The sequence below is a fragment of the Balaenoptera physalus genome (genome assembly GCF_965194825.1).
Source record: "Balaenoptera physalus genome assembly, chromosome: 20".
Lineage (NCBI taxonomy): Eukaryota > Metazoa > Chordata > Mammalia > Artiodactyla > Balaenopteridae > Balaenoptera > Balaenoptera physalus.
In genome coordinates, this window is record NC_138901.1 from 34074436 (window position 1) to 34099647 (window position 25212).

The 25212-nt window shown below is 33.7% G+C and overlaps 2 long non-coding RNA genes across 2 annotated transcripts in view; one reads left to right on the forward strand and one right to left on the reverse strand.

Moving 5' to 3' along the window:
* Positions 1–23335, reverse strand: part of LOC309650634 — a 219292-nt gene extending 195957 nt beyond the window's left edge. The window contains exon 1 of the long non-coding RNA XR_014257659.1: positions 1887–23335. This is a non-coding gene — a long non-coding RNA (uncharacterized lncRNA). The remainder of the gene's footprint in view (positions 1–1886) is intronic.
* Positions 1–25212, forward strand: part of LOC309650637 — a 465308-nt gene that overhangs the window by 159949 nt on the left and 280147 nt on the right. The window lies entirely within an intron of this gene.

A 25212-nucleotide genomic window follows, 5' to 3' on the forward strand; every position in this document is an offset into this window, starting at 1 on the left:
GAGCAGGGCAAAAACCCACCAGACCAAACAAATGAAGAGGAAATAGGCAGTCTACCTGAAAAAGAATTCAGAATAATGATAGTAAAGATGATTCAAAATTTTGGAAATAGAATGGACTAAATACAAGAAACGTTTAAGAAGGACCTAGAAGAACTAAAGAGCAAACAAACAATGATGAACAACACAATAAATGGAATTAAAAATTCTCTAAATGGAATCAATAGCAGAATAACTGAGGCAGAAGAACAGATAAGTGACCTGAAAGATAAAATAGTGGAAATAACTATTGCAGAGCAGAATAAAGTAAAAACAAATGAAAAGAATTGAGGACAGTCTCAGAGACCCCGGGGACAACATTAAATGTACCAACATTCGAATTATAGGGGTTCCAGAAGAGGAAGAGAAAAAGAAAGTGACTGAGAAAATATTTGAAGAGATTATAGTTGAAAACTTCCCTAATATGGGAAAGGAAGTAGTTAATCAAGTCCAAGAAGTGTAAAGAGTCCCATACAAGATAAATTCAAGGAGAAACACGCCAAGATACATATTAATCAAACTATCAAAAATTAGGTACAAAGAAAAAATATTAAAAGCAGCAAGGGAAAAACAACAAATAACACACAAGGGGATCGCCATAAGGTTAACAGCTGATCTTTCAGCAGAAGCTCTGCAAGTCAGAAGGGTGTGGCAGGACATATTTAAAGTGATGAAAGGGAAAAACCTACAACCAAGATTACTCTACCCAGAAAGGATCTCATTCAGATTCAATGGAAAAATCAAAACCTTTACAGACAAGCAAAAGCTAAGAGAATTCGGCACCAACATATCAGCTTTACAACAAATGCTAAAGGAACTTCTCTAGGCAGGAAGCAAAAGAGAAGAAAAAGACCTACAGTAACAAACCCAAAACAATTAGGAAAATGGCAATAGGGACATGCATTTCAATAATTACCTTAAATGTAAATGGATTCAAGGCTCCCACCAAAAGACATAGACTGGCTGAATGGATACAAAAACAAGACCCATATATATGCTGTCTACAGGAGACCCACTTCAGACCGAGGGACACATAGAGACTGCAAGTGAGGGGATAGAAAAAGATATTCCATGCAAAGGGACATCAAAAGAAAACTGGAGTAGCAATTCCCATATCAGTCAAAATAGACTTTAAAATAAAGATTATTACAACAGACGAAGAAGGACACTAAATAATGATGAAGGGATCAATCCAAGATGAATATATAACAATTGTAAATCTTTATGCACCCAACATAGGAACACCTCAATACATAAGGTGAATGCTAAAAGCCATCAAAGGGGAAATTGACAGTAACACAATCATAGTATGGGACTGTAACACCCACTTTCACCAATGGACAGATCATCCAAAATGAAAATAAATAAGGAAACACAAGCTTTAAATGATTCATTAGACAAGATGGACTTAACTGATATTTATAGGACATTCCATCCAAAAGCAACATAATACACTTTTTTCTCAAGTGCTCATGGAACGTTCTCCAGGATAGATCATATCTTGGGTCACAAATCAAGCCTTGGTAAATTTAAGAAAATTGAAATCGTATCAAGTATCTTTTCTTACCACAACACTATGAGACTAGATATCAATTACAGGGAAAAATCTGTAAAAAATAAAAACACATGGAGGCTAGACAATACACTACTTAATAACCAAGAGATCACTGAAGAAATCAAAGAGGAAATCAAAACATACCTAGAAACAAATGACAATGAAAGCACTATGAAGTATGATGACCCAAAACCTATGAGATACAGCAAAAGCAGTTCTAAGAGGGAAGTTTATAGCAATACAATCCTACCTGAAGAAACACGAAAAATCTCAAATAAACAACCTAACCTTACACCTAAAGCAATTAGAGAAAGAAGAACAAAAAAACCCCCAAAGTTAGCAGAAGGAAAGAAACCATAAAAATCAGATCAGAAATAAATGAAGGAAACAATAGCTGAGACCAATAAAACCAAAAGCTGGTTCTTTGTAAAGGTAAACAAAATTGATAAACCATTAGCCAGACTCATCAAGAAAAAAAGGGAGAAGACTCAAATCAATAGAAATAGAAATGAAAAAAGAGAAGTAACAAATGACACTGCAGAAATAAAAAGGATCATGAGAGATTACTAAAAGCAACTATATGCCAATAAATGACAAACTTGAAGAAATGGACAAATTCTTAGAAAAGCCCAACCTTTTGTGACTGAACCAGGAAGAAATAGAAAATATAAACAAACCAATCACAAGCACTGAAATTGAGACTGTGATTAAAAACCTTCCAACAAACAAAACCCCAGGACCAGATGGCTTCTCAATGGAATTCTATCAATCATTTAGAGAAGAGCTAACACCTATACTTCTCAAACTCTTTCAAAATATAGCACAGGGAGGAACATCGCCAAACTCATTCTATGAGGCCACCATCATCCTGATACCAAAACCAAAGATGTCACAGAGAAAGAAAACTACAGGCCAATATCAATGATGAACACAGATGCAAAAATCCTCAACAAAATACTAGCAAACAGAATCCAACAGCACATTAAAAGGATCATGCACCATGATCAAGAGGGGTTTATCCCAGGAATGCAAGGATTCTTCAATATATGCAAATCACTCAATGTGATACACCTTATTAACAAATTGAAGCATAAAAACCATATAATCATTTCAATAGATACAGAAAAACTTTTAACAAAATTCAACACCCATTAATCATAAAAACCCTCCAGAAAGTAAGCATAGAGGGAACTTACCTCGACATCATAAAGGCCATATATGACAAAGCGACAGCCAAATCATTCTCAATGGTAAACAACTGAAACCATTTCCTACTAAGATAAAGAAGAAGACAAGGTTTCCCACTCTCAGCACTATTATTCAATATAGTTTTGGAAGTTTTAGCCACAGTCATCAGAGAAGAAAAAGAAATATAAGGAATCCAAATCAGAAAAGAAGAATTAAGCTGTCACTGTTTGCAGGTGACATGATACTATACAGAGAGAATCCTAAAGTTGCTACTATAAAACTACTGGAGCTAATCAATGAATTTTTAAAGTAGCAGGATGCAAAATTAATGCACAGAAACCTCTTGCATTCCTATACACTAATGATGAAAAATCTGAAAGAGAAATTAAGGAAACACTCACATTTACCATTGCAACAAAAAGAACGAAATACCTAGGAATAAACCTACCTAAGGAGACAAGAGATCTGTATGCAGAAAATTATAAGACACTGATGAAAGAAATTAAAGATGATACAAACAGATGGAGAGATCTACCATGTTCTTGGATTGGAAAAATCAACATTGTGAAAATGACTATACTACCCAAAGCTATCTACAGATTCAATGCAATCCCTATCAAACTACCAATGGCATTTTTCACAGAACTAGAACAAAAAATTTCACAATTTGTATGGAAGCACAAAAGACCCTGAATAGCCAAAGCAATCTTGAGAAAGAAAAACGCAGCTGGAGGAATCAGGCTCCCAGACCTCAGAGTATACTACAATAATCAAGACAGTATGGTACTGACACAAAAACAGAAATATAGATCAATGGAACAGGATAGAAAGCCCAGAGATAAACCCACGCACATATGGTCACTTTATTTTTGACAAAGTAGGCAGAGATATACAATGGAAAATAGACAGCCTCTTCAATATGTGGTGCTGAGAAAACTGGACAGCTACATGTAAATGAATGAAATTAGAACACTCCCTAACACCACAGACAAAAATAAACTCAACATGGATTAAAGACCTAAATGTAAGGCCAGACACTATAAAACTCTTAGAGGGAAACATAGGCAGACCCTTTTTGACATAATCACAGCAAGATCCTTTTTGACCCACCTCCTAGAGAAATGGAAATAAAAACAAAAATAAACAAATGGACCTAATGAAACTTAAAAGCTTTTGCACAGCAAAAGAAACCATAAACAAGGTGAAAAGACAACCCTCAGAATGGGAAAAAAATATTTGCAAATGAAGCAACTGACAAAGGATTAATCTCCAAAATTTACAAGTGGCTCATGCAGCTCAATATCCAAAAAAACAGACAACCCAATCAAAAAATGGACAGAACACCTAAACAGACATTTCTCCAAAGAAGATATACAGATTGCCAACAAACACATGAAAGAATGCTCAACATCACTAATCATTAGAGAAATGCAAATCAAAACTACAATGAGGTATCAACACACACCAGTTAGAATGGGCATCATCAGAAGATCTACAAATAACAAATGCTGGAGAGGGTGTGGAGAAAAGTGAGCCCTCTTGCACTGTTGATGTGAATGTAAATTGATACAGCCACTATGGAGAACAGTTTGGAGGTTCCTTAAAAAACTAAAAAGAGAACTACCATACAACCCAGCAATCCCACTACTGGGCCTATACCCTGAGAAAACCATAATTCAAAAAGAGTCATGTACCACAATGTTCATTGCAGCTCTATTTACAATAGTCAGGACATGAAAGCAACCTGTGTCCATCGACAGATGAATGGATAAAGATGTGGCACATATATACAATGGAATATTACTCAGCCATAAAAAGAAATGAAATTCAGTTATTTGTAGTGAGGTGGATGGATCTAGAGTCTGTCATACAGAGTGAAGTAAGTCAGAAAGAGAAAATCAAATACTGTACGCTAACACATGTATATGGAATCTAAAAAAAAAAAAAAATGTTAATGAAGAACCTAGGGGCAGGGCAGGAACAATTACACAGACGTACAGAATGGACTTGAGGACACAGGGAGTGGAAGTCTTAAGCTGGGATGAAGTGAGAGAGTGGCATGGACTTATATATACTACCATATATAAAATAGATAACTAGTGGGAAGCAGCCACATAGCACAGGGAGATCAGCTCCATGCTTTGTGACCACCTAGAGGTGTGGGTTAGGGAGGGTGGGAGGGAGACACAAGAGGGAGGAGATATGGGGATATATGTATATGTATAGCTGATTCACTTTGTTTTAAAGCAGAAACTTGATTCACTTTGTTTTAAAGCAGAAACTAACACACCATTGTAAAGCAATTATACTCCAATAAAGATGTTTAAAAAAAAAATGTGAACAAACACTTCACCAAGGAAAGAGAAATGGCAAATAAGCACATGGAAATAATTTTCAGCCTCAGTAGTCATTAGGGATGAGCAAATTAAAATTGCAATGAGATTTCACTGCACATATACTGGAAAGGCTAGAATTTAAACAAAATTAAACAGGCTGTACAAAGTTTTGGGAAGGATGTGACACAACTGAACTCCCACACACTGCTGGGAGAATTCAAAATATATTTAACAATAAAAAAGGAACTAATTACTGATGTATCCTCCAATATGAATTAAGTCCAAAAATGCTAAAGAAATGAGGCCAGAACCCAAAAAGCTACAGTGTTTCCATTAACATGTTATTTTGGAAATTGCGAGTTATAGGAACAGATATCAGATCATCAGTTGCCAGGGACTGGGTGTGAGGTGAAGGAGTCTGACTACAAAGGGGAATGGGGTAATTTTGATGGGTATTAGAAATATTTTATATTTTAATTATGTTGGTTGTTATACAACTGATTGCATTTCTCAAACCTCGTGGAGCTGGATGCATTTTTCAAACCACACACACACACACAATTTTCACAGATATAAATTAAATATCAGTAAGTGTGATTTGATAAAAATATATGTTGTGACAACTGCTTTAGGGGAATGTCCTTCTTCATCTCTTGATGTATCTTACTTCATAATCTTAAACTGTATTTTTATTTATTTATCTGTTTACTGGTCAGTCTCCCTACTAGAATGCATGCTTCTCCGGCTCACTCCTTGTTCAATATGATATTCCTGATGTGTAGACTAGTACATGACGGCCAGGACATGCTTCTGTGTTGTTTCTTGTTCAACAATGAATACTTTAGAGATACTTCAGACTGTTCAGTTTTTTTTTTCAATAGCTACAAAAATAGTAGTGTTTTTTTTTTTTTTTTTTTGCTTCCAACATTTTTTCTACTCCAGAAGTTTTTAAAATATATATATAAAATGAGTTAAATTTCCAGGGTGGAGTGGGGGGTTTCTCCTCCTGCCTAGTCCCTCCTGTCATACCGTATTGTGAAACGGGGTCCCTAAAGAAACTTACCTTCCTTTTCTATGGCCAAACTTATTCTAGATGCATGTCTCTCCAATAAGGGAACTCCTGGGGCCTTATGCAGTTTCTTACTTTCGGAGAAATCAGCATTGTTTTAAAGACCTAAAAAGTGTGTTCTCAAGATTCAGTTACTCATTTGAACAACATGTCTAATATTACCTACTCTTCAGGTTTGTGGTAAGGATTAAAAAAAATGGGTATATAATGTGCCAGGTCCAATGTTGGGTGAAAATTATTATTCAATACATATCTTTCTTCAAAAAATATTCAATATATATTTTCCACTTCTGGACTAAACAAAATAATGCCATTAAATTTTATAAGAGGAAATCCAGTACTTTCTGTCTAGATTTCCAAACATATAGAAAAGACTTTTATTTCTTTTCCCAAGACTTTAGTGAACACAAAGTTCAGTGTTATCTTTATATCCTATGAAATCCAAGACAGATTTTCTTCACTGGTTAATTGGTATTTTTGTTTTTTCCTGTATTATTGTTAGTGCTTTCCTACATATATATAGAAAACTCTATACCCAGCTAACTGCGCCATCCCCTACTTCATTCTATATGCACCTCAAGGGCAAGAACTCTGCTTTATACTTCTTTGGATCTTGACCTTAATACACTGTATATTGTAGGTTTTCCAAAACATGTTGTCTTGTTGACTAAGCTGTGGGAAGCAGCTCAGTTATACATTCAGAAACTGATGATCAAAAAAAGATGAGTATTAAATATCCCCACAAAACAAACCAACAAAAAACAGCAACAAAAGACTCCCACTATATTTGAAGTTTTCTCCAAAATTTGGCTGGGTTAATTCATTTCTAAGATCATTTAGTAAGCATACCTAGGAAATTTCTCCTGTAGTCAATATAATGTGTAAGTCTGTTGACATTGTGAACAATTACTCGTGCAGTAAAGAAAGGTTTACCAGTTGATCAAAGGGCATCTAGCTCATTTTTCTTTTTTGCCTAGTCTAATTATACGTTAAGCTCAGGGAATGAAGAATACTATTTTACAAAGAATGGAGCACTGTACATTCCCCTAAGCACTACTATTTAAAAGTCCAAAGATTTTTTTTTTAATTTTTATTTCATATTGAAGCATAGTTGATTAACAGTGTTATGCTAGTTTCAGGTGTACAGCAAAGTGATTCAGTTATACATACACTTATACCTCTTCTTTTTCAAATTCTTTTCTCATTTATGTTATTACAGAATATTGAACAGAATTCCCCGTGCTATACAGTAGGTCCTTGCTGGTTATCTATTTTAAATATAGCAATGTGTATGTGTCAATCCCAAATTCCCAATCTATCTCTCCCCCAAACCCTTCCCCTTGGTAACCATAAGCTTCTTCTCAAAGTCTGTGTGTCTGTTTCTGTTTAGTACCTAAATTCATTTGTATATATTTTTATATTCCACATATAAGTGATATCATATGATATTTTTCTTTCTCTGTCTGACTTACTTCACATAGTATGATAGTCTGCAGGGCTATCCAGGTTGCTGCAAATGGCATTATTTCATTCTTTTTAATGGCTGAGTAATATTCCATCGTATATATGTAGTACATCTTCTTATCCATTCATCTGTCAATGGACATTTAGGTTGTTTCAATGTCTTGGCTACTGTAACAGTGCTGCAATGAACATGGGCGTGCATGTATCATTTTGAACCATGTTGTTCCCAGGATATATGCCCAGAAGTGGGATTGCTGGATCATATGGTAACTCTATAATTCGATTTTTAAGGAACCTCCATACTGTTCCCCATAGTGGCTGTACCAATTTACGTTCCCACCAACAGTGTAGGAGGGTTCCCTTTTCTCCACACCCTCTCCAGCATTTATGGTTTATAGATTTTTTGATAATGGTCATTCTGAGTGGTGTGAGGTGATATCTTATTGTAGTGTTGGTTTGTATTTCTCTAATAATTAGTGATGTTGAGAATCATTTGATGTGCCTCTAGGCCATCTGTAATGTCTTCTCTGGAGAAATGTCTGTTTAGGTCTTCTGCCCATTTTTTTGATTGGGTTGTTCATTTTTTTGATATTAAGCTGCATGAGCTGTTTGTAAATTTTGGAGATTTATCTCTTGTTGGTTACATGGTTTACATATATTTTCTCTGATTCTGTGGGTTGTCTGTTCATTTTGTCTATGGTTTCCTTTGCTGTGCAAAAGCTTATGAATTTAATTAGATTCTCTTTGTTTATTTTTGTTTTTATTTCCATTACTTTAGGAAACAGCTCAAAAAAGATATTGTTGCAATTTATGTCAAACAGTGTTCTGCCTATGATTGCCTCTAAGATGTTTATAGTATCTGGTCTTATATTTAGGTTTTTGATCTGTTTTGAGATTATTTTTGTGTATGGTGTTAAAGAATTTTCTAATTTCATATTTTTACATGTAGCTGTTCAGTTTTCTCAGCACCATTTAATGAAGAGACTGTCTTTTCTCCATTGTATATTCTTGCCTCCTTTTTCATAGATTAGGTGACCATAGGGGCGTGGGTTTATCTCTGGGCTTTCTATTCTTTTCCATTGATCTTTATTTCTGGTTTTGTGCCAGTACAATACTGTCTTCATTACTGTAGCTTTGTAGTATAGTCTGAGGTCAGGGAGCCTGATTCCTCCAACTCCGTTCTTCTTTCTCAAGATTGCTTTGGCTATTTGGGGTCTTTTGTGTTTCCATACAAATTGTAATTTTTTGTTGTTTTAATTCTGGAAAAATGTCGTTTCTAATTTGATAGGGATTGCACTGAATCTGTACACTGCCTTGAGTACTATAGTTATTTTGAAAATATTGATTCTTCCAATCCAAGAACATGGTATATCTTTCCATCTGTTTGTCTCATCTTCTATTCATTTCATCAGAGTTGTATAGTTTTTAGAGAATAGGTATTTAGTCTTCTTAGGTAGGTTTATTCTTAGGTATTTTATTATTTTGGATGTGATGGTAAATGGGATTATTTCTTTAAATTCTCTTTCTGATCTTTTGTTGCTAACAAATAAAAGTGCAATAGATTTCTGTGTATTACTTTTGTATCCTGCAACTTTACTGAATTAATTGGTAAGTTCTAGTAGTTTTCTGGTGGTATCTTCAGTATTTTTTATGTATAGTATTATGTCATCTGCAAACAGTGACAGTTTTACTTCTTCTTTTCCAATTTGGATTATTTTATTTCTTTTTCTTCTCTGATTACCATGGCTAAAGACTTCCAAAACTATGTTGAATAAAAGTGGAGTGAGTGAACGTCCTTGTTTTGTTCCTGATCTTAGAGGAAATGCTTTCAGCTTTTCGTGGTTGAGTATAATGTTAGCTGCAGGTTTGTCATATATGGCCTTTATTATGTTGAGGTATGTTCCCTCTATGCCCACTTTCTGGAGAGTTTTTTATTTTTATTTTTAAATTTATTTATTTATTTATTTTTGGCTGTGTTGAGTCTTCGTTTCCGTATGAGGGCTTTCTCTAGTTGTGGCAAGCAGGGGCCACTCTTCATCGTGGTGCATGGGCCTCTCACTATCACGGCCTCTCTTGTTGCGGAGCACAGGCTCCAGACGCGCAGGCTCAGTAGCTGTGGCACATGGGCCTAGTTGCTCCACGGCATGTGGGATCCTCCCAGACCAGGGCTTGAACCCGTGTCCCCTGCATTGGCAGGCAGATTCTCAACCACTGTGCCACCAGGGAAGCCCCTGGAGAGTTTTTATCATAAGTGTGTGTTGACTTTTGTCAAAAGCTTTTTCTGCATCTATCCATATGATCATATGGTTTTTATTCTTCAATCTGTTAATGTGGTGTGTCACATTGATTGATCTGCATGTATTGGAGAGTCCTTACATCCCTCAGATAAATCCAACTTGATCATGGTATATGATACTTTTAATGTATTTTTGGATTTGGTTTGCTAGTATTTTGTGGAGGATATTTTGTGTCTATGTTCATCAGCAACATGGGCCTGTAATTTTCTTTTTTGGTGTTATCTTTGGTTTTAGTATCATGGTGATGGTGCCCTCATTGAATGAGTTTGGGAGTTTCCTTCCTCTGTAAATTTTTGGAATAATTTCAGAAGCATAGGTGTTAATTCTTCTCTAAATGTTCAATAGAATTCACCTGTGAAACCATCTGGTACTGAATTTTTTTTTTGGTTTTAAACCACAGTTTCAATTTCAGTATTTGTTACTGGTCTGGTTATATATTCTATTGCTTCCTGGTTCAGTATTGGGAGAGTGTACCTTTCTAAAAATTTGTCCATTTCTTCCAAGTCATCCATTTTACTGGCATATAGTTGCTGGTAGTAATCGCTTATGATCCTTTGTATTTCTGTGGTGTCCATATTTTATTTCTAATTTTATTGATTTGCACCCTCTCCCTTTTTTTCTTGATGAGTCTGGCTAAAGGTTTATCAATTTTGTTTATCTTTTTAAAGAACAAGCTTTTATTTTCATTGAACTTTTCTATTGTTTTCTTCTCTATTCCATTTATTTCTGCTCTTCTTTTATGATTTTTTTCCTTCTACTAACTTTGGGTTTTGTTTGTTCTTCTTCCTCTAGTTGTTTTAGGTATAAGGTAAGGTTGTTTATTTGAGATTTTTCTTGTTTCTTGAGGTATGATTGTATTGCTATAAACTTTCCTTTTAGAACTGCTTTTGTTGCTTCCCATAGATTCTGGATCACCGTGTTTTCATTTTCATTTGTCTCTAGGTATTTTTAAATTTCCTCTTGATTTCTTCCATGATCCATTTGTTGTTTCATAGCATATTGTTTAGCCTCCACGTATTTGTGTTTTTTACAGTTTTTTTCCTGTAGTTGATTTCCAGTCTCACAACATTGTGGTCAGAAAAGATGCTTGATATGATTTCAATCATCTTAAATTTATCAAGGCTCACTTTGTGGCCCAGCTTGTTGTCAATCTTAGAGAATGTTTCATGTGCACTTGAGATTAATGTGTATTCTGTTGCTTTTGGATGGAATGCTCTATAAATATCAATTAATTCTATCTGGTCTAATGTGTCATTAAATCCTGTGTTTACTTATTAATTTTCTGCCTGGATGATCTGTCCATTGGTGTAAGTGGGGTGTTAAAGTTCCCCACTACTATTGTGTTACTGCCGATTTCCCCTTTTATGGCTGTTAGCATTTGCCTTATATATTGAGATGTTCCTGTGTTGGGTGCATATATATTCAAAATTGTTATATCTTATTCTTGGATTGTTCCCTTGATGATTATGTAGTGTCCTTCTTTGTCTCTTATAAGAGTCTTTATTTTAAAGTCTATTTTGTTTGATATGAGTATTGCTACTCCAGCTTCTTTTGATTTCCATTTGCATGGAATGCCTTTTCCATCCCCTCACTTTTAGTCTGTATGTGTCCCTAGATCTGAAGTGGGTGTCTTGTAGACAGCATATATACAAAACTTGTTTTTGTATCCATTAAGCCAGTCTGTGTCTTTTGGTTGGAGCATTTAATCCATTTACATTTAAGGTAATTATCCATGTGTATGTTCCTATTGCCATTTTCTTAATTGTTTGGGGTTTGTTTTTGTAGGTCTCTTTATTTCCTATCCTCTTTTGCTCTCTTCTCTTGTGATTTGATGACTAACTTTAGTGTTGTGTTTAGATTCCTTTTTCTCTTTTGTGTGTTTATCTGTTTTAGATTTTTGGTTTGAGATTATCATGAGGATTTGATATAGAAGTCTATATATAAAAAAGATTGTTTAAGTTGCTGGTCTTTTAATTTTAAATGCATTTCCAATATCCTGCATTTGTGCTCTCTTCTTCTCACAATTGCTAGTTTTAATATCATATTTGTGTGCAGATGTTTTCTTACCTTTACTTTATGCTTGCCTTTACCAGCTTTTCTATTCATAATTTTCTTATTTCTAGGAGTGGCCTTTTTTTGTGCTTAGAGAAGTTCCTTTAGCATTTGTTGCAAAGCTGGTCTGGTGGTGCTAAAGATTTTTTTAAAGTAAAAGAAAAGAAATGCAAAGAAAGAAATTTTATCATCTTCCTTTTAATTCTCCTCAAACTTCTTTTTAAGTTATCTTGAACCTGATTTTCAAGTACTAATTTCCTGAAGGCAGTGCCAAAAAATTGAACTTTAAAAGTGCCAAAAGTTTATCTTTATTTTGAAAATAATATATATTTTAAAAAATTTTAGGTTTAAATGTATGGTCAGAAACTAATTATCTCTGAATCACTTCAATGAGTTGCCTTATGCTGGGAATAGCCTTCTTTGGCCATGTATACTTATCTTCTGACTTAAGGTAAGGATTAAGAGGTGAGGATACTACAAATCTTAGCCAAGTGCCTGACAAGTAGCATTAAATAAATATCTATTCTACTCCTGAAACTGTTCCCCTGCTCTTCTGGATGTCCTTCCTCAAAGTCATATATAATCACTGGTCAAGTCATGCAATTATACAATCTACATATATATTTACCCACTTGAAAGGATGGATATACAAAAAGAAAAATATACAGACCACATATAACAACAGAACTCTGATCAATCACTCTGTACTAACCAATCCAAAAGCTAATTGGCAATTTCCTCAGGAACCAGCCCAGGAAGCCAAACTAAAACTTCTAGCAACCAGCCAAGAAGGGTCAGGATCTGTCAACTTCCCTATTGTTGTTCCTGTTTCCAATTCAGGACCAACCAGAGAAAGCCACAGTTCTTCAATACAATCACATAGGATCCCCCATTTCATGTTAGTGTGCCTCCAGTTTCCCCATGCCAACAACTTCTAATTAGAACAAACCTGAAGCCTTCATTTTTGCACTATAAAGCTTTCTCATTTGTTACCTATCTTGAGTGTCTGCCAAATGCAAGTGATAATGGTTGACTCTCTTGCTATACCAAGATCTAAATAAATAACCTCTCCTTTCATTTGGGTGATCTTCATTTATTTTCACACACTTTACATTTGAATTTATAACTTTAACTTTGAATATTTTGGTAACCTCTTACCATTTTCAACTCCTTGTTTTAAACTCTCACAATATCCTATATATTTACAGTTACATCATATAGTTTTAACAGTTTGATACTTTAGCACTTAATCCAATTGTGTCAGTCTCTATTCAAATATTTGCATATATTCCTCATTTCCGGAAAGACAAATACACAATATTTCTTATGACCAAAGCATTCCATGATTTAGTGTCACTTAGTCTCTTTTTCACCTTTCACATGTATTCTTTGCAATTCAACAACACTAAACTACTTAAAATTCCATGTTTATGCTAAGACAAGCCAGCGCCTCTATTCCTTTCCATTTGCTAAAACTTTTGCTTCAGATGATTTTTCTTGATTGTTTTCACCAAACACACTAACTTATTCTTTCATTCTCAGATCAATTATCATATTTGATAAGCGTTCTTAAATCCCATATATAGTTTAGTTAGCATCATTATAACAAATGCCATATAATGTTGTAGTGGCTACTTAGGTATTTGGTTCTTTTCTACATTTCAAAATGATGAAAAGAGAGTTCTTCTTCTTTTTACTTTTATATTCCCAGGGTATGACACCTGTTAGGTGTTCCAAAAATGTTAGTTGAAATAATGCAGGTATTGATGGTTGCTCAGGAACCTGCCCAATAGTCAACTGCTTTTTCATTATTTCCAAATGAGTTGAGATTTATTTTTTTATATGGAGAACTTTATTTTAAGTTGCTGCTTCTTAAGCATACAAAAATGAAAAGGGATAAAAAAACGAAGACGTATCATTTAAGTTTGTACACATTTTGACCACACCCAAATTGTTTAATATACTAAGAGGCTACTTTTAAGTACCCTGAAGGAGGCCAGGGAAGGTGAGTCATATTTTAAATCTTTTAGCATACAACTTCCTGCAGATCCCAAATTAACATAAGGAGTGGTGTTTGCATAATTGTTTTTTTGCAATTAACCTAAGCATACTCCTTTGGTAAGATTTTTCATCATATGTAGATTTATTCCCATACTGTTTTCACAGGGGAATGCCTTGTACTTCATTATGTGAATTTAAAAACAGTTAGTATGTTATGACAAAGTATTCCATAAATGTCTGAGCGCAAGTGTCATTAAAATTTGCAAACTGAATGCTTAGTATTTACAGATATGGATAAGCCATGTCTTCAAATTCCAGAAAGGCTTTGTTCCCTTAATAAAAAGACAAAATGTGTAAAATTTTAAAAATCTATGTGCATATGTTTGCTTTTTCAAAACACATATTGGCTTTTCACTCAAACAAAACTATGTAGAAAAGAAGTTGGGTCAGATTGAAGGCTTACTTGTTGAATTATAAATGCTTATAAAATATCCAGGGCAATCTATCTGGCAGGCAGAGGACTATTATAATTTGAATCTTGAGAAAAAGTTATTAGATAAAAACTTATATATGGGTCTGTTCAGGCAAAAAAGGGGAGTTTGAACTTTCAATGTTGTCACCTAAAGATAGTGTGCAAAGGAGAAGGTTGATGGACCAAATTAGGCAGCACCAACATTTGAGAATAGGCAGTGCCAGACAAGCCTATAAAATAAAAAAATAGGAAATAAAGGTTTATGTTACATCTACTAGCAGACCTGGCACAAAAGCCTGATGCATGAAATACTCAGTAAATTCAGCATAATATACATTAGTTATATAATAAGTATACAATTTAGGGGTAATCAAAATAATATTAGATTAACAACTAATATGTTTAATTTCAAGAAATAATTAGTGTTTATTAGTCATTTCCCTATTTGTTCACTCAAAACACATTTATTGAATGGTGAAACTGTCAGACAAGATCCTTGCCTCATGAATCTTAAATTAAAGTTCATTATATGGACAATAAACAATGAAATAATGAAATGAGTAAATTTCAGATAATCATAGGTGCTGTGCAAACAAAACAACGTTAAAACTCACTAGAGTAGAATGGTGTGAGGGCAGCAAGAGGTTGGTTAGTTGTTTTAGGTAAGGTGTTTAGATAGGCCTTTGTGAGGAAATGACATTTGGACTGAGATTTTTCATGACAAGGAACCTCCTTTGTACACATTTAGGGAAAAAATACCAGGGAGAAGGAATAATTAAGGCAAAAGTCTATTAAAGGATGAACTTAGCAATTTCAAAGACCAGAAAGAGGGCTTATATGACTCAAGCCCAATTAAGAAGAGGAATATGATTTCCATGTGAGATCAGAGAGGTAAAAAAGAATCAGTTTGTACAGGCCCTCACAAGCCATGGTACATATTTGGATTTGATTTATTTTCAACAGAACACTTTCGGAGAGGTTTAAGCAGAGAAGTAGAAAGATTTGTTTAACCTTTTTTATTATATTTATTTTAATGATCAAACTGGCTAAAGCTAGATTGAGAATGACAGTAGGGGAAGATGAGTGCCTCCCTGAGACTTGTTATTCAGGGGATGTGCTGTCCAGAGCAAGGTTAATAGCAGTGGAAAATAAAATAGTTACATTTGCAATATGTGTGACATACTTGAATAATTGTTGGAGAAACAAAAATAAAACAGATACCCATATACTTGCAAAGTTTATAGGTCATCTAAAATAAAATAAGTAGTGTGATGACTGCTATAATTAAAGGAATGTAATGATATATTTAAAAATTTGTGTTTGGGAGCTAGACTGTTAAAAGGCACAAATCCAAGTCCTGACATTTATTAAAAATGAGACCTCACTAAATAACTTATGCTACTCTGAGACAATTTTCTTATTTCTAAAAAATATATACCATTTAATACTTTTAAGATGTCAATTCTTCTCATCTTGACATATAGGTAACAAAATACCAATCAAAATTACAAGCTATTTTGTAGATACTGAAAAACTTATTCTGAAGTTTATGTGAAAAGGCAAAAAACCTTGAGTAAACAACACAGCACTGAAGAAGAACAAAGTGAGCCTGCTCACACTACTGAATATCAAGGTTTGAGATAGAGTTACAGTCATCAAGACATCACAGTACTGGTAAAATAATAGACACACAGATCAATGGAACAGAACAGAGAACCCAGAAATAGACACACAAATATAGTCAAGTTTGACAAAGGAGCAAAGACATTTCAATGGAGAATGGATAATCAATTTGGTGCTAGAATGACTGGATGTCCATATGCAAAATCCATAGTCAGATAAACAAACTTAGACATAAATCTTATACTTTTCACAAAAATTACTAAAAGGGATAGCAAACTTAAATATAGAACACAAGATTATAAAATGTCTAGAAGATAACATGGAAGAAAATTATGTGACTTTGGAATTGGTAATGAGCTTTTTATATGTAAAACACTAGTATCATGAATCAAGAAAAAGATTGGTAAGTTGGAATTTATTAAAATTTAAAACTTCACTTCTTAAAAAGACACTATTAAGAGAATGGAAAGACAGACCACATACTAAGGGAAAATATGTGAAAAATATATTTAATAAATGACTTCTCTCCAAAATATACAAAGAACTACTAAAATTGCACAAAAGGAAAAAAAGTTAAACTGGGCAAAAAAATGTGAACAAATATCTTACCAAAGAAGATACACTGCTTTCAAATAAGCATATAAAATATGATTAACATCATCTATTATTAGGGAATTTCAAATTAAAAGATAACACCACACACTTGTTAGAACAGTAAAAATCCAAAAAGTTGATGACACCAATTGCAAATAAAGATACAGAACAACAGGGATTTTCATTCATTGCTAGTGAGAATGCAAGATGCCACTTCTGCTTTGAAAGTTTTCATAGCCTTGCCACATGATCCAGCAATCACAAATCCTAGGTACTTACCCAGTTGATTTGAAAACCTATGTCCACACAAAAAGCTGCACATGAATGTTTATGGCGACTTTATTCATAGTTGAAAAAAAGCAGTAGTAACCAAGATGACAAGTACTTAAATAGGTGAATGGATAAACAAACCAGAACATCCATATAATAAAATTCTGTTCAGCAGAAAAATAAAGGAATTATCAAGCCTTGAAAAGATAATGAAGAATCTTAAATGCATATTGCTAAATGAAAGAAGTCAGTCTGTAAAGGCTGCATGCTATATACATGAGCCCAACTATATGACATTCTGGAAAACGCAAAGTTACAGTGATGCTATATTAGTTTCTTATGGATGCCATAGCAAATACCTCAAACTTGGTGGCTTAACACAATAGAAATTTATTATTTCATAGTTCCGGAGATTATAAGTCTAAAATAAAGATCTTGACAGGGTCACACTCCCTCCAAAGGTACTAGGCGACAACCTGTTCCTTGCATCTTCCAGCATCTGGAAGCATCTGGCTCCAGACATTCCCTGGCTGGTGGACATATCACTCCAATCTCTGCCTCAGTGGTCACGTGGATTTCTCCTCTTCACTGTGTGTCTTCCTGCTGTTTGTTTCTTATAAGTTCATTTGTCATTGAATTTAGTGTCCACCTGAGTCATTCAGGATTTTCTCCTAATCTTTAAATCTTTAATTACATTTGCAGAGAAGCTTTTTGCAAATATGGAAACATTCAATCCACTACAGATAATAATGTTGTCAGTGGCTTAGGGAAGGGTGGAGGGTTGGATAGCTAAAACACAGATGATTTTTTAGGATTGTAAAATGACTATATGATACTGAAGTGGTTGATATAAGACACTATGTATTTGTTGAAAATCCATAAAACTTTATACCACAAAGTGTGAAACTTAATATATGCAACTTAAAAATTATTTTGGAGGCCAGAGAATTTCTGGATGGAATGGAAAACGTGACAAATCAATTGAACTATATTACAAATTCAGGAAATAATTCATTAAAGGGGGTGGGAAAAATAATGCAGAGCTAAGTAACTTTGGAAATGAGTAGAGTCTATAAAACTAAAGGCATATGAATCTGTCCATAGCACTGCACTTTAGTTGATAAAGTTGTTCCCCATGAAATTATGGGTTAACAATTCTGATAAAACTATACATGTACACTGGAGTTAAACAATTATGTAAAAAAATTGTGGCTTGTGGGAGCCAGGCTTCTCATTTTTGGAGCGGGACATTATACATGAGCAAGGGGAGGAGGTTAGACTGAACCATGTGATAATAGATTAGAGTTGGAGATATCAGTCTGAAGTCATGTTAGCTTAATATAAGTACAGATGGTTACATACAGAAATATTTTTAGATATGACTATATATTAGTATATATACATATATTTATACATATATTTCCTTTCTGTGTCAGCTAAGACATAGAAGTCATAACACTCTAGTAAGAATAGGCACACCTGGTACTCAGATCCTGATTTTTCAATCTATTCTCCAATAAAGTTAACCACAGTTCATTGGAATAAATGTCCAATTCTTGAACTGGGGCAGAAAATATACAAGATGAGCCTGGAGCATCTAGTAGTGACAAAAAGTAAGGAAGTCTTTAACAAACGAACAAGCAAAAGAAAAACAAAATGATGAAACCAATAACCAAAAAAAAAAAAAAACCCCACAATGAGATGAATATGTCAGAGTAAACAGGAGTCAACTGAAAAAGCTCTCAATGGCCAAATCTGAGACCATGTGAATAATAAAATACATAAAGTTGTATTAGATTATAATCCAAAGTATAAAATGAATATCCTAGAGTCATCATTGACATAAATAAATGATTGAATAAATTAATATATGAGTGAGAATAGACAAATCTCTCATGTAGAAGAATTTCAAATTTATTTAGACACTCCACTGTCAAGAAGATGGGGCTTGGATCTCCACTCTTGATACGTGTGGTACATAGTGACTTCCTTCCAAAGTACAACGTGCTCTTTCCAAAAAGTACTGTATGGGAGAAAGAGTAACTTTATAGTGGAGAGCTCTGACAAACATCACCTCAGTCAGGTGATTAAGGTTAACATCAACAGTTATGAGCCATATTGATAGTATGTATCCTTGATGTGATGTGATGAAAATGGCAGTTTAGCTCTGTAGTCTTTCTCCCCCAAACACATAACCCTAGCCTAATCATGAGAGAGACTTAAGAAGATTTCAATCAAAAGATGTTCTGCAAAATACCTGACCAGTACTTTTCCCAACTGTCAAGATAATCAAAATCAAGGAAAGTCTGGAGAAATTGTCATAGCTAAGAGGAGACAAAAATATATGACTGTTAAATTTATTGTGATATCCTAGATGGGATCCTGGAACTGAAATAGTACGCTAGATAAATACTAAGAAAATATGAATAAAGTACGGACTTTATCTAATGATAATGTATCAATATTAGTTCATTAATTGGAACAAATGCAAATACTAATGTAAGATATTGATAATAGTGGAAACTGGATGTGGGTTATATGGGAACTCTCTGTACTGTCTTTGCAATTTTTCTTTAAAGCTAAAACTGTTCTAAAACTTTTAAAAGTTTATTTAAAAATATAGATTAACAACATGGTGGAAATAGATGTAAGAAACCTAAAACACTAACTGTGAAAGAATGTTAGCTAATTATATGGATGTATATATTATTTTTACTTTGAATAATTGAAACATCCTCCAGAATATAATAGCATTTAACATTTCACAAGTGTCTGAACCTCCCACTTTGGCTGATATTATTTTTATCACTTCTTACTGTTGTCTTTTAAAATCCAACTTATTTTTTCAAGGTCTAACCCAAACCTATAAAGGCTTTTACACTCACCTCCCACAAAAATGCTGTCTTTCTTTTCTCTGCATTTATTAAGACAGCCAGCTTATAAGACCACATTGTATTTAGGATGTGCATTTTTCTGTCTCTGAGAGAGTGAGTTTCTGACACACTGTGAATTTCTTGGAGTCAGCATAACACAGTGATTAGAAAATGGATACTCAATCGAGAGGACTTGGAATCAAATCATTAGCTACTTCATTTTCCAGTTACATGAACTTGGGCATTATTTAACCCTTCTGTGTCTCAGGTTTCTTATCTGTAAGATGGGTCTACCTATAATGATATCGTGAGGAATAAATGAGTTAATGTGTATGAAAGTTAAGGAAAGTCCTGGTATATGGAATGAACTTCACAGAAAATTTCTATTATTATTATTAATGCTATTATTGTTTATCTTACTGTTGTTTTTGTTACTGTTATTGAAATCTGTGTCACTGTAACCTGGCTTAAATAAGCAAAGTCTTATTAGATAGCCATTGCTTTTCTATTCAAGTTTAATAAATGCCATGGAGTAAAATGCAGCCAATTCATTGCTCTGCATAAAGCTATGATGTAACTTTACAAAATAAGTTTAAGGAATAGGAAACTCCAAATCTCATCTGTATAGCAGGTTTCTTCCCAATCCCACTAAAACTGAAAGATTGCAGTAAATAATTCCTCTTTGGGTATAGTTGATTGGAGAATGATAGAGCCCATTATGTAAACTAGAAAGGTCTCCAGTGTTTAAAAAAAATATTGTTGGAAATTTGACAAATGTCTTTCACACGAAACAAAATCAGTTGCCTTTAGTAAGGCAAAAGGTTAATTATCTGAGACACCCTATAAGCTTTAATATATGAAACATGGGTATGGTATTTTGTATTTAAAACACATGATAAGTTATTTCTATCAGAGTACCAGAAACGCATTTAAATTTCTGTTCCCAGGGCCTAAGAAATTCACAAATGTAAATAATATTTGTGAAACATTGAGAATCAGAAGTGTATAGAAGTGGTCGTTTTTATTTTAAGTATATCATGGAGATTACCATAATTTTACCATAATTATGCTTGCATTTCCTAAAAATCCTAGAAATAGTGTCTCAAATGTATTTTCAAATTTAAAAATAAGTAATTTGTCTTATCTTTTAATTACCTTAGAAAGACCAGCATGTATATGACAGCTAACATAAATAAACACATCATAGGAAGGACTATTATCCCAACAAAATAAACCTCTATAATACAGCAAACCAGGTAACTGTACCAAATATCATTTTTATATGATATATATGTATATATATACAGACACGTTTTATGTATGATATAGAAAATGAGACAAATAGACAGCAGTGATTGGCAGTGGGTTCAAAGGAGAAGAGAGTAGCTTCTAACTAGCATTGAGAGACTCTGTTTTTATGTTGTTATTTAGTGTAATCTCCCCTCTCTCATAAATACCAAGCTGGGACTACTCCTAATAGGCACACACACACACAGAAAAACACACACATGTACACATAGACATATATATACAAAAAGAGATATATTTTTAATGACCGCTTCTCTCCCTAGAGCAAAAGAATACTTTCACATAAAATTAGTTTGCCGTTTATTAACATGTCATCTTCAAGGTATCTCATACAAATGTGATTATCTCTACAGAAAAACTGGGAGAATTACTAGAACTATTGTATGTGAATATCTTTTGAAAATGAGTTTATAATTATTGTTATTGATTAATTTTTCTTAAAGATCAAGATAAATGATTAGTTTTAAGCCTGGATATATTTCTTATGTTTTGATGATCATAATCACATTGAAAAAAAAGATGAGTCCTCTCTCTGGGTATTTGAGCAAAGATACATTCACTTTCACACATACACACACACACACACACACACACACACACAAGCACAATCCATGTAAACATCCAGGTTGTCTATGGATCACCTAAAGGTATATAGTCACCCAAAGACCCTAAATAAGAATGCTTGTTCTAAAATGTTTCAATTACATAAAACTTCTAGGGCAGTGGAATATGGATGATAAGCAATATGGACAATGATTAGTGAAATACAAATGATAAGCCAGTGATCATCCAAGGTTCAAATATTCTCCACATTGAACTTGGCTTTAAACACTCCTGTTCAAAGGGCAATATTCAAATGCAAAGTTTTATTGCAGGATCACAATTTGATTCAGAATTTTCAGCCTCCAAATTGACTAGCATTTTTGTGAATTTTGTGAAGAGTATTATGCTCCTTTTGACTTCTATCATTGCTTGGGTACTAAAAAATCACACCTTCAGTTAACTTCAACATCTTCAGAAACACAAGCAGTAGGCTCTTCACAAATTCCTTGTCTTTTTGAAAATCAGTGTTTCAACCAAGAATTATTTCTTGTGGCTGACTTTGACAGCTGCCCCTTTGTTTCAGTACCAATTTTTTTTTTCTCACTGAAGGTATAAGTTGTAGACTGAAGTTCCTCATGCTGACTCTTCCCATGTGTAACATGGAATTCAGCAGAAACCACGTAAAGATTTACAAAGACTTTTAGTGCATTTTACCCTCTGATTAGATTCTTATGTATTCACATTCTGAATGTCCCAAATGTAATTAGCTTTTTCTGTTTACCAGTTATCTGGGAAGATTTGCCAAATGCATTTTGGCAGTGTTCTGACAGGAACTTGCAACAGTTACAAATTATTAGCAATAAGTTCATTTACACCATAGTGTAATTCTATGCTACATAATGAATGAACACTATTTATTCATGCTATACTAGAAACACGCTAAGGGATTTCTGTCAGAGAGAACTGGTCATCATTTGTTGAAATGAACAGGTCATTAAGAAGTGCAACACATAAATCTCAATCAACAAAAAATTATTTCTTTCTAATTTTACCTTCATAACTTTCAACTTAAGATATTTTCTATCAATGCAAATCCAAGAATGAGTTAATCAGCTCTTAAAAATCTACATTAATGGTAATAATAAGTTATTCTGATATTTCAGAAACTATGTATACTGAGCTTTAAAAGGTGGTATAAGGATATATAACATTTGAATTAAATAAAGAAAACCACATGTTAAGCTCATGGTTATCCTCTTCATTTTGATATAGAAATTTCTGATAAACAATCAGTTTAAAGCTGAGCAGATGCTTCTAGCTGAGTTCGCTGGTTATCATTCATTTTAGTAGAAAAAATAATTGTTTAGGTTTAAAATGTATTGTGTTATTATAATAATTGAATAATAGATATTTATCTCTATGTCAACAAATCATATGTTTAAACAGAATGAGTGAGAGTCAAATTTGGTACTCATGTAAGGAGACATGATGAAATGCAAATGGCCAGTAAACTTATTAAAATATTCAAACTCATCAGGAGTCAATGTAACACAAGCTATTACAACAAAGAAATGCCCTTTTCACCTATAAAATTGGAAAATGTAAACAAATGCCTAAATAATAGATTACTACTACCTACCTATATATATATATTCATTTAATCCTTGCTCTGTCTTTCCACAGGATTTGAGAAAACCTGAGGAAAAACAAACTTATTGAACAGTAACACACATATGCACCTTGACACACACATAAGCACACATACACACAAACACCAAGAAATATATAAGTAAAATAAATTTACCAGCCAAATAGAGAAACTATATTTTAAATACAGCTATTCTATATTTATAAAAATATAAATATAATTTAATAGTGTCCCCTTTTATTCTAAAAATAGCTCCTGTTTCAGTGATTTATATGATCATCTCAAAAAGAGGCTTTAGCTAACTTTAATGTGGAAAAGTCTCACTGAGAGGCTAAGAAGTTAATAAGATAGAAAACAAACAAAAAAGTAGACAGCAAAGATTAGGCCAAAAGTTTTTTTACATTTAAGTCTTTAATCCATTTTGAGTTTATTTTTGGGTATAGTGTTAGGGAGTGTTCTAATTTCATTCATTTACATATAGCTGTCCAGTTTTCCCAGAATCACTTATTGAAGAGTCAGTTTTTCCTCCATTGTATATTCTTGCCTGCTTTGTAATAGATTAGGTGATCATAGGTGCATGGATTTATCTCCGGACTTTCTATCCTTTTCCATTGATCTATCTTTATGTTTTTGTACCAATACCAAACTGTTTTGATTACTGTAGCTTTGTAGTGTAGTCTGAAGTCAGGGAGCCTGATTCATCCAGCTCTGTTTTTCATTCTCAAGATTGCTTTGGCTATTCGGGGTCTTTCATGTCTCCATACAAATTGTAAAATGTTTTGTTCTAATTCTGGGGAAAATGCCATTGGTAATTTGATAGGGATTGCATTGAATTTGTAGATTGCTTTGGATAGTAGAGTCATTTTGACAATATTCATTCTTCCAATCCAAGAACATGGTATATTTCTCCATCTGTCTGTGTCATCTTCAATTACTTTCATCAGTACCCTATAGTTTTCTGAGTACAGGTCTTTTGCCTCCTTAGGTAGGTTTATTCCTAGGTATTTTTTTCTTTTTGATGCAATGGTAAATGGGATTGTTTTCTTAGTTTCTCTTTCTGATCTTTCATTTTTAGTGTATAGTAATGCAAGAGATTTCTGTGTATTAATTCTGTATCCTTCAACTTTAATGAATTCATTGATGAACTCTAGGAGTTTCCTGGTAGCATCTTTAGGATTTTCTATGTATAGTATTATGTCATCTTCAAACAGTGACAGTTTTACTTCTTCTTTTCCAATCTGGATTCCTTTTATTTATTTTTCTTTTCTGATTGCCATGGCTAATACTTCCAAAACTATGTTGAATAAAACTGGTGAGAGTTGACACCCTTGTCTTGTTCCTGATCTTATAGGAAATGTTTTCAGTTTTTCACCACTGAGTATGATGTTAGCTGTAGGTTTGTCATATATGGTTTTTATTATGTTGAGGTATGTTCCCTCTATGCCCACTTTCTGGAGAGTTTTTATCATAAATGGGTGTTGAATTTTGTCAAAAGCTTTTTCTGCATCTATTGAGATGATCATTTGGCTTTTATTCCTTAATTTGTATCACACTGATTGATCTGCCTATATTAAAGAATCATTGTATCCCTGGGATAAATCCCACTTGGTCATGGTGTTTGCTCCTTTTAATGTGTTGCTGAATTTGGTTTGCTAGTATTTAGTTGAGGATTTTTGCATCTATGTTCATCATTGATATTGGCCTGTAATTTTCTTTTTTGGGGATTTTTTTTTCTGATTTTGGTATCATGGTGATGGTGGCCTCATAGAATGAGCTTGGGAGTCTTCCTTCCACTGCAAATATTTTGGAAGAGTTTCAGAAGGGCAGGTGGTAACACTTCTCTAAATGTTTGATAGAATTCGCCTGTGAAGCCATCTGGTTTT